The sequence below is a fragment of the Sciurus vulgaris genome (genome assembly GCF_902686455.1).
Source record: "Sciurus vulgaris genome assembly, chromosome: 16".
Classification (NCBI taxonomy): domain Eukaryota; kingdom Metazoa; phylum Chordata; class Mammalia; order Rodentia; family Sciuridae; genus Sciurus; species Sciurus vulgaris.
This window is the reverse complement of record NC_136477.1, coordinates 471,739-479,843: the sequence shown is the minus strand read 5'-3', so window position 1 is coordinate 479,843 and position 8,105 is coordinate 471,739.

The window sequence follows — 8,105 nt, the reverse complement described above, 5'->3', positions numbered from 1 at the left end:
GAGCGAGTCACTTGCCGCTGTCTCTCCGCCCGGTTGGGGGCCAGGGCCGCTCACCGCGAGGCCCCAAGCCTCCTGTTTCCTCTGCGTGGGTTCCTCCTTCCCCAGTGTCTACCGCCTGGGCAGGCCTCCAGCAGATGGGGCTGGACCCCCAGCCGCAACTCCCCCTCCCCGTCTGGGCTGAGCTGCACTTCCTTCCAGAACATTCCTGAGTCACGGTTCACGTGGGAGCCCACAGAAGCTGCTTCTGGGCTTTCTCTTCCAAGGGCTAATTGCCAGGCTCCCTCCAGCTACCCTCGGTGACCCTAATGCTGGGCACCAAGAAGTCCCTCTGAGTCTCTCACAGAAACCACCGCGGCCCCGACAGCACCAGCGACCTCAGAAGCCAGCGCGTGCTGCACAGGCTTGGTTCTGATGCTGCTTCTGTGCTGGGCGGACAGTTGAGGAGCCCGCAAAGGGACGGGTCTTGCTCTCCGTCCTGCTTGGACTGGCGTGCTGCCGCCAGGTGGCGGCAGAGCGCGCCCTGAGGAAGGTGCCCGAGTGCGGGCCAGGGGGGCTCCTGCTCACTCCCTGCCCTCCGGAGCGAGGTGGGGTCCCTGCCAGGGCCCTGCAGGCTTGGCGCTCTTCCCGTCCCTTGCCTGCTCCACTCCAGCCGCGGCAGGACCCCGTTCCTCACACCCCAGGGCCTCGGTGCTGGCTGCCCGCGCCCCTGCCCGGCTCCCGTTTGCTCTGACTAGCTCAGAGACTGCCCTCCCTGGGAGCCTTCCTGCCTGCCCCCGCTGGACCAGCAGCACCCAGCCCAGGCTCCCGTGGCGGTGCCGCCCCCGCATACTGATAGCCAGGCTCCGACGTGAGGCCAAGCCCCACGGCCAGGCTGTCTGAGGTGACCCCATTTTCCAGATGAGGAAAACAGCCCAGAGATGAGAAATGACCTTCCCAGAGCCACACAGGAGGGGCTGCACCCAGCCCAGCTTGGTGGGGTCAAGCGTGAGACCTCTGGTCACTCGGTCCCCAACCACCTAAGTGTGGCCCAGAGCCTCAGACAGCGGTTCTGGACGGTGCCCACTCCCCAGGGGAAAGGACAGGCAGGAGGCTGGGGGTTCGACTGCTGTTGCAGGAGTGGGGAGCAGGGTGGCCTGGTCCCCAGAGCCCCGGGCGCTGGGAAGGTGGGTGGCTGCCAGGACAGGGTTCTGGGGAAGGGGGCTTGGGGCACCTGCCTCGGCCTCCTCAGGGCCAGCTGCCAGCCGAGGGAGGGGCGGCCCAGGGGCTGCCAGGCCCCCTGGCTGTGCAGCACCATGTGCATCCAGTCCACATACGGGGACACGCGGGCGAAGAAGTTGGGACAGTGGCGGGGGCACAGTCCTGGATCTCGAAGGAGTCCACGCCCTGCAGGACTCCGCAGACCAGGGCCTCTGAGCCTCCCTGGGAGGAACAGCCCTCAGCCAGACCCGAGGCAATGGGTGGCCAAGAGGCGGTGTGGCAGGAGGCCAGTGCCCCGCTAGCGTCAGGACGGGCGGGCAGGATGGGGGCCCGTACGTCCGAGGCAGATGCCAGTGAGGCAGCACAGGAAGGCGACCACGGTCACCGTGAGCTCCTGGAGGACGTGGGGTGCCTGAGCGGCCCCAGCCCATGGCCAGGCACTGGGCGTCCCGGGACAGCAGCTGGTCCTGCAGGGCAGGTGCACCACGGCCACCTCGGTGCCCAGAGGGGCGGGGCGGTCCAGCTGTGGAGACGCAGGCGGCTCTGTCCTCACCACACAGCCGGCCGGCCTCCCTGCCAAGGCTGTTTCCCCTGCCTGGGCCCCTATGATGTCCATTCTGTGCAGAGCACATCTTGAGTACCAGTTGTATGCCCACCTGTTGTTTGGAGTCCTGGGGCTCCAGGAGGGATGGACTGATCTGGCTGCGCTTGCTGAGGGGCCACAGGGGAGCAGCCCGCCGACCCTGGGTGGAGCCGGGGGGGGGGGGGCCTGCGTGTCCCCAAGCACAGGAGCAGGGCACTGGGCATATTCCCGCCCTGCCATAGCCCGGCAGAGCCAGGCCAGGCACACAGCAGGTGCTCGATGGATGCATGCTGCGCGATGAGCTGCCCAGCTGCAGGAGCAGCACGTTCTGGAAGACGTGGCTGATGCGGAACCTCTGCTGCGTGGGCTCCGGGCTCCGCAGGTCCTGGGCCCCGAGTCACTGGCTCACCAGGCCTGGGGTTTAGTCTCCGAACCTGTGCCCACTGGTCCCCCAACGTGAGGGACGTGGCTGACCCTCCCGAGTGGAGGGGCAGCCCAGAGGGAGGCCCCGACCCCCAGCAGATCACCCGTGGCCACTGCCCCGGCCTCACTGGCACTCAGGAACTTGCATGTCCTGCAGGCAGTGGGCAGCGGTCAGCAGGAAGCTGGGGTGGATCAGCGTGCCTCCGCAGAAGTGGCTGCCCTGGCTCCGTGGGGCCGGGCCTCCCGCCCTCCCCTGGACCTCCGCAGCCTGGCTATGCCTGGGGGAGGGAGGTGGGTGTCGGGCTGCAGCCCTGCCCTGTGGGACCCCCGAGCCTCACCTGAGCTGCATCTCTGTCCTGGGAAGGGGCTTGGAGAGAACCCACCGCCCAGACGGGCAAGCAGCCGGGCCGGGGGCACCAAGAACCCGCCCGGGCACCCTCACCCTGGCATCCAGCCTGGCAGCCTGCTCGGTCTCCCCGGCAGGGCTGGCAGGGCAGGGCACTAGGCCCCGCGGGCAGACACAGGGATGGACGGGAATGTGGCCTGCTCACCTCCCAGCAGAAGGCCAGCAGCATGTCAGAGCGTGCAGGCCTGGGTGGACAGTGGCAGGGGACCTGGTGGGGCTCTTACGGCCACGGCCATGGCCACTGGGGTGGCTCCATGGTGGGTGGGGCACTGCTTCCTCCTCCCCCAGAGGCCGCAGGAGCTGGGGGCCCACAGCCACACCCCAGGGAGGCCCCAGGTCTCTGGGCTCAGGCCTCGGTTGCTGTGGAGGTAGGGAGGCTGGGTGTGCCCCCGGCCATGCCAGGGACCCTGCGGGCAGCGGCCACAGCCTCGGAGGACACCCATCCTGCCACACCTCCAGGAGACTCCTCACCCACAAGGTTCCCGCAGCCCCACCAGCGTGGACGGGGCTGCATGTCCCCCAACAGGAAGGGGACCCCCAGCTACCCCGACCCCAGCGTCTTCCTGTCCAGCCTTGGTCTGGGGTTCTCCCCTAAGAAAGGGTTCTCAGCCAGGGGTAGCGCTGCCCCCAGGGATGCTGGATGTTGTCTGGGGACACTGGTGATGGTCACAACTGGAGACTGCTGACCACAGTGGGTGGAGGCCGGGGACAATGCCCAGTGCCCTGCAGTGCCCAGGACACCCCACAAGGGAAAATCCGGAGTCCCGAGCGAGCATGAGCCCTGCTGCAGGGAGAAGCCCAGGTGGAGAGCTGTCGTGTCTCCAAGCTCCAGCCCCAGAGGGCGCGGGGCCAGGGAGCAGCGCAGGGCCAGCTCCTCTGCCAACACAGCTTTTCTTTCTTTCTTTTGGATGCTGGGTCTTTAACCCAGGGTGCTTTACCACTGAGCCACATCCCTAGCCATTACTATTACTATTATTTTGTTATTTTTGAGGCAGGGTCTCGCCAAGTTACAAGGGGCCGTGCTAAGTTGCCGAGGCTGGCCTTGAACTGACCATCCTCCTACCTCAGCCTCCTGAGTCGCTGGAATGACAGACAGGCACCGTGGTGCCTGGCTTTAATATTTCATTTTTAAGTATCTCAGGCTCACAAGTGCAAGGAGTCTGTCACCCTGGCCACTCGGGGATGACCCAGCAGGGCCTACATTCCAGGCCAGAGCACCCTGACAGTCCCCAGCGCCGACAAAACAAAACACAAGTGTACAAGAAAGAAGTGCAGCTGGCAGGCGCTGGCCCATGGGTGAAGGGACATACCCACCGTCCACCTGGAGCATCCTTGGCCAGGGCAGGAGCGAGGGGACGGCTGCAGTGTGGATGGACCTGAGACCCTGAGAGCTAGACATATGGGCCACAGTGTGACCAGGACAGGAGGGTCCAGGACAGGGGTGTCCAGAGAGGGACGTAGACCTGTGGGAGCAGGGCTAGGGAGACGGGTGCTTGTGGGGACGGATTTCCCTGCAGAATGGTAGAATGTTCTGGAACCGGACAGGGGTGTCACACAATTCTGCTAAGCTGCTAAGTGGGCAAATTGCGTGGTGTGTGACATATCTCAATAAAGCTGTTAAAGGTGGAAGACAAAGAATGGGCCAGCCAGACCAGACAAGGGGCCAGGCAGGGCAGGGGCAGCCCCAGCTTTGCATCCCCTGTCCACCTCTCCCTAGAGGGGACGCAAAGGTTCCTGGTGAGATCACAGGTGAGCCTGGTAAGCAGCAGGCGCTAGGCAGAAAGGGCCGAGGGTGGGTGCAGGGCAGGACCTGGGGCTGCGGGACTGCAGGGGGCACCATCAGTAGGCTGAGGGACGGGCAGCAGGACACAGGGAGGCGGGGCAGGAGGCCCAGGGCTGAGCTGCGGTCTGTCTCATGAATGGCACCAACGTGAGCTCTTCTCTGCGAGGTGTGGATGCCAGTCCTGGGCACTAACCTGCTGTGGGGCCCTGGCAGAGTTGTTTGCCTCTCTGGGTCCCTGGCTCCTGCCCTGCAGAAAAGGAACAGGAATTCTCGCCACAAATGTGATTGGGAGGGTCCAGCAGGACCCTGAAGGCACAGGGCTGCCCGGGAAGGCCCTGAGTTGGACCCTAACGTGTCACAAAGCCAGAACCAGAACAGGGAGCCACTGCCCAACGCACCAGAAGTCACCGAGACCACGGTAGCCAGTGTTGGGCCACGGGCGAGGGGCAGGGTCTGGCAGCCCGGGGAGGACAGGCAAGAACCTGGGGGAAGAGGCCCCTGCGCTTCTCCCCGGCAGCCCGGGGCACCCGCCCCAGGCCCCGGCGACTCCGGGAGACGGGCGCACTGTGGCGCTGCTTGTGTGATTTCACTACTTGCTTATCTGTGTATTTTTGCGGTGCTGGGGAGTAAACCCAGGTTCTCTCCCACAAAGCCAGACCCCAGTCTTGGCTTTTATTTTGAGATGGTCTGGCTGACTTCCCCAGGCTGGTCTCCAGCTCCCAATCCAGCCTCAGCCCCAGGGCCCCAGAGGCAGGTGTGCAGCTCCACACCCGTCTCTATTCTAAAACGACCTAGGCTGTGGTCAAGCTCAGGGACAGACCCCTCTGTGCCCCAAGAGGAGCCCAGACTTGACCCTAAGCCTAAACTAAGTCTAACGCTAACCCCCAAAGATGAAAACTAGCCCTGAACTTGTCCCTAACCCCAGCCTAAGCCCTGCCCGCCTCTAACCCTGACCCTTTGACCCCTTGACCCCAACCCAAAGCACAGACTCTCACCCAGGCCCCTCTGCTCCCCTGTGAGCCTCCACAAGCTGGCTGGTGACTCTGGAGTCCCCTGTCCCCCTCCAGTGAGCCCCTCTCCTCTTCCCAGCGCCCTCTCTGGTCTCCCTGCAAGCCCCCTTTCCCTGGACCCCAAAGGTCAGCTGCAGAGGCAGATAGGCTTGGCCAGCACACACAGGGTGTCCCAGAAGGGGCGCACTGGCTCTGGCTGGCGGCCACAGGACTCGGGCCCAGACTCCCGCCACCACCAAGCTGGAGGGGGCAGCTCTGCTCCCCAAAGCCTGCTCCTCTGCCTTCAGGGCCCCTGCCGTCAGCCTGGGGAGACCCCCCCAGCCCCCATCCTGCTGCGCCCTGAGAGGACAGGGCCCCAACACCCCCGGAGTCCCTGCTGGGTGGCTGTGACCCCACGCCTTGCAGTCCTCCTTCCTCAGCAGGACCTCAGCACAGACGGGAAGCCAGGCAGGTGGGCACTGCAGCCCTGGGGGCGCTGCAGGCACTGGGCTTGCCCAGCAGCCCTGGAGACTGCGACCCAGCCAGAACACGGGGGGTCGCCCAAGTCTCCACCAAACTACTCCCGACCCCCACGTGCCCCAGCGGTCTCCACTGTCCAACAGCCGACGCTCCAAGCGCGGGTGGCCGGGACATCAGCCAGTTACCCCCAGGGCCAGAGCCCCCGCCACTGGCTGAGACCACTGGACTTCTGGCAGGTCCTGGGTGGGGCCCAAGATCTCAGGCCTGGAATGCAGGCCTGGCAGGGCATCCTGCTGCCTGTCTTGCTCGTTTTTTGAGGGTCTTTTTTGTTTTTTTGTTTTGTTTGTTTTGTTTTGGTACTGAGGATTGAACTCGGGGGCGCTCCACCACCGAGCCACACCCCCAGGCCTATTTTGTATTTTATTAGAGACAGGGACTCACTGAGTTGCTTAGTGCCTCACTTTTGCTGAGGCTGGCTTGGAACTCACAGTCCTCCTACCTCAGCCTCTGGAGCTGCTGGGATTGCAGGTGTGAGCCACCGTGCATGTTTCGAACTTTTTTTTCTTTTTTGCAGGTCTGGGGATTGAATCTGGGCGTGCTCTACCACTGGGTACCCAGCCCTCTTTATCTAGAGAGGGTCTCACTAAGTACTTAGCCTGGCCTTGACCTTGCGCCTCTGCCTCTGCGCCTAAGTCACTGGGATTAGGGGCGGGGGGCTTCGTGGTACTGTTTAAACATCGTTTTACCTGTTGAGACGGCTCGCCCCTTGGGTCCGTGGGGTGGACTTTGCTGCAGTCACAGATATGTGGCCATCGCACTTTCTGGATATTCTCATCATCCCGAGAGCCCCGTGCACATGAGCAGTGCTGTCCCCAGCCCACACCCACACGTCCACAGGTTGGTGCCCCTTCTCTGGACACCCCTGTCCAGGTGGCGTTTCCTCCCAGTGGAGCCGCTCGCCGTGTGGCCCTTTGTGTCTGGTTCTCTGAGCACCTGTGGAGGCCCTTGGTCAGTGGAGGATCCCAGAGGTGCTCCCTACACCCCCGTCTGCAGAGGGCCCAGGCCCCAGAGGTCAGATCAGCAGTGAGTCTCCCAAATGCAAAGACTCTCGTACTTCAAAAGCAAAAACCAGATTAAAACAAGGGCAAGGGGTTGAATAGACACTTCTGGCAGGAGAATACGAAAATGCCCAGCAAGCACACAAAAAGATGGTAACTTCCTTAGTCGTCATGGAAACGCAAATCAAAGCCCCAGTGAGGTGCCCTTCACACCCCTGGGACAACCCTGAGGCAGTGCTGGGCAGGAACTGAGAGGCTGGCCTCCTCTCCCGTGGGCAGGAATGGAGACCCTGCAGCGGTGGGGGCAGAATGGCAACTGCAGAGCCCGGAGGGGGGCCACGCAGAGGTGCTGAGGCTGGCCTCCATGTGCCACCCTCCTGTGCAGGCTCCTGGGCAGCTGCCAGGGCAGCGTGCCTGTCACCATCCCATCTTAATTTTTAAAAGGTGCCTAGCAAGGTGGGAGGAGGGCATGGCAGTGGCGCCCCTGTCCTCAGGACACTGGCTCGTATCTGGGGCCTTGGGGGCTTCCCAGGGCAGTTCATCCCCCAGAGGCAGATCAGGTGGATTTTGGGGTCCTCTGTCCAGCCCTGGCATTGGGGTCCTGAGCTCCATCTGGGCTCTTCTGAGCCTCCAGGCCCAACCACCTCGCAGCATCCACCGCACAGCCCCAGGCTTCAGCCCTGACTCTGCTCTGCCTGTGTCCTCCCTGGATCCCACCTGCCCATCCTCTCTCCTGAGGCCCACCTGCTGTCCACCACATTCCTGGGCAAGCTCAGGCCTCATCTCTCCCAGGGCCCCATTTCCTCCCTGCAGATCAACTTGCCCAGAGCACAGTGCTCCCTGTGGACTTGGGGCCCAAGGATTCATTCCTTCCCAGTTGGGTGACCTCTGGGTAGCTCCCCTCTCTGGGCCTCAGTTTCCCTGTCTGTGCAATGGGGACATGAGCTGGCCCTGCCCCAAAGAGCTGTGCTGAGCACCAAGCAGGCTTGTCTCAGTGGGATACACCCACTGTTCTGCTCCGAACAGTGGCCCCAGGACAGGTCACCAGGACAGGTCTGCAGCCCGTGCTCCTCCCCAGGCAGCAGAGAGCGTTGCCACACCTTCCCCTTCCTCCTGCCCCGAGGGCGGTTTGTGCACCTTTCATCACCAGGATTCCCAACAGCCTCCCAGGCTCCTCTCCTGCTGG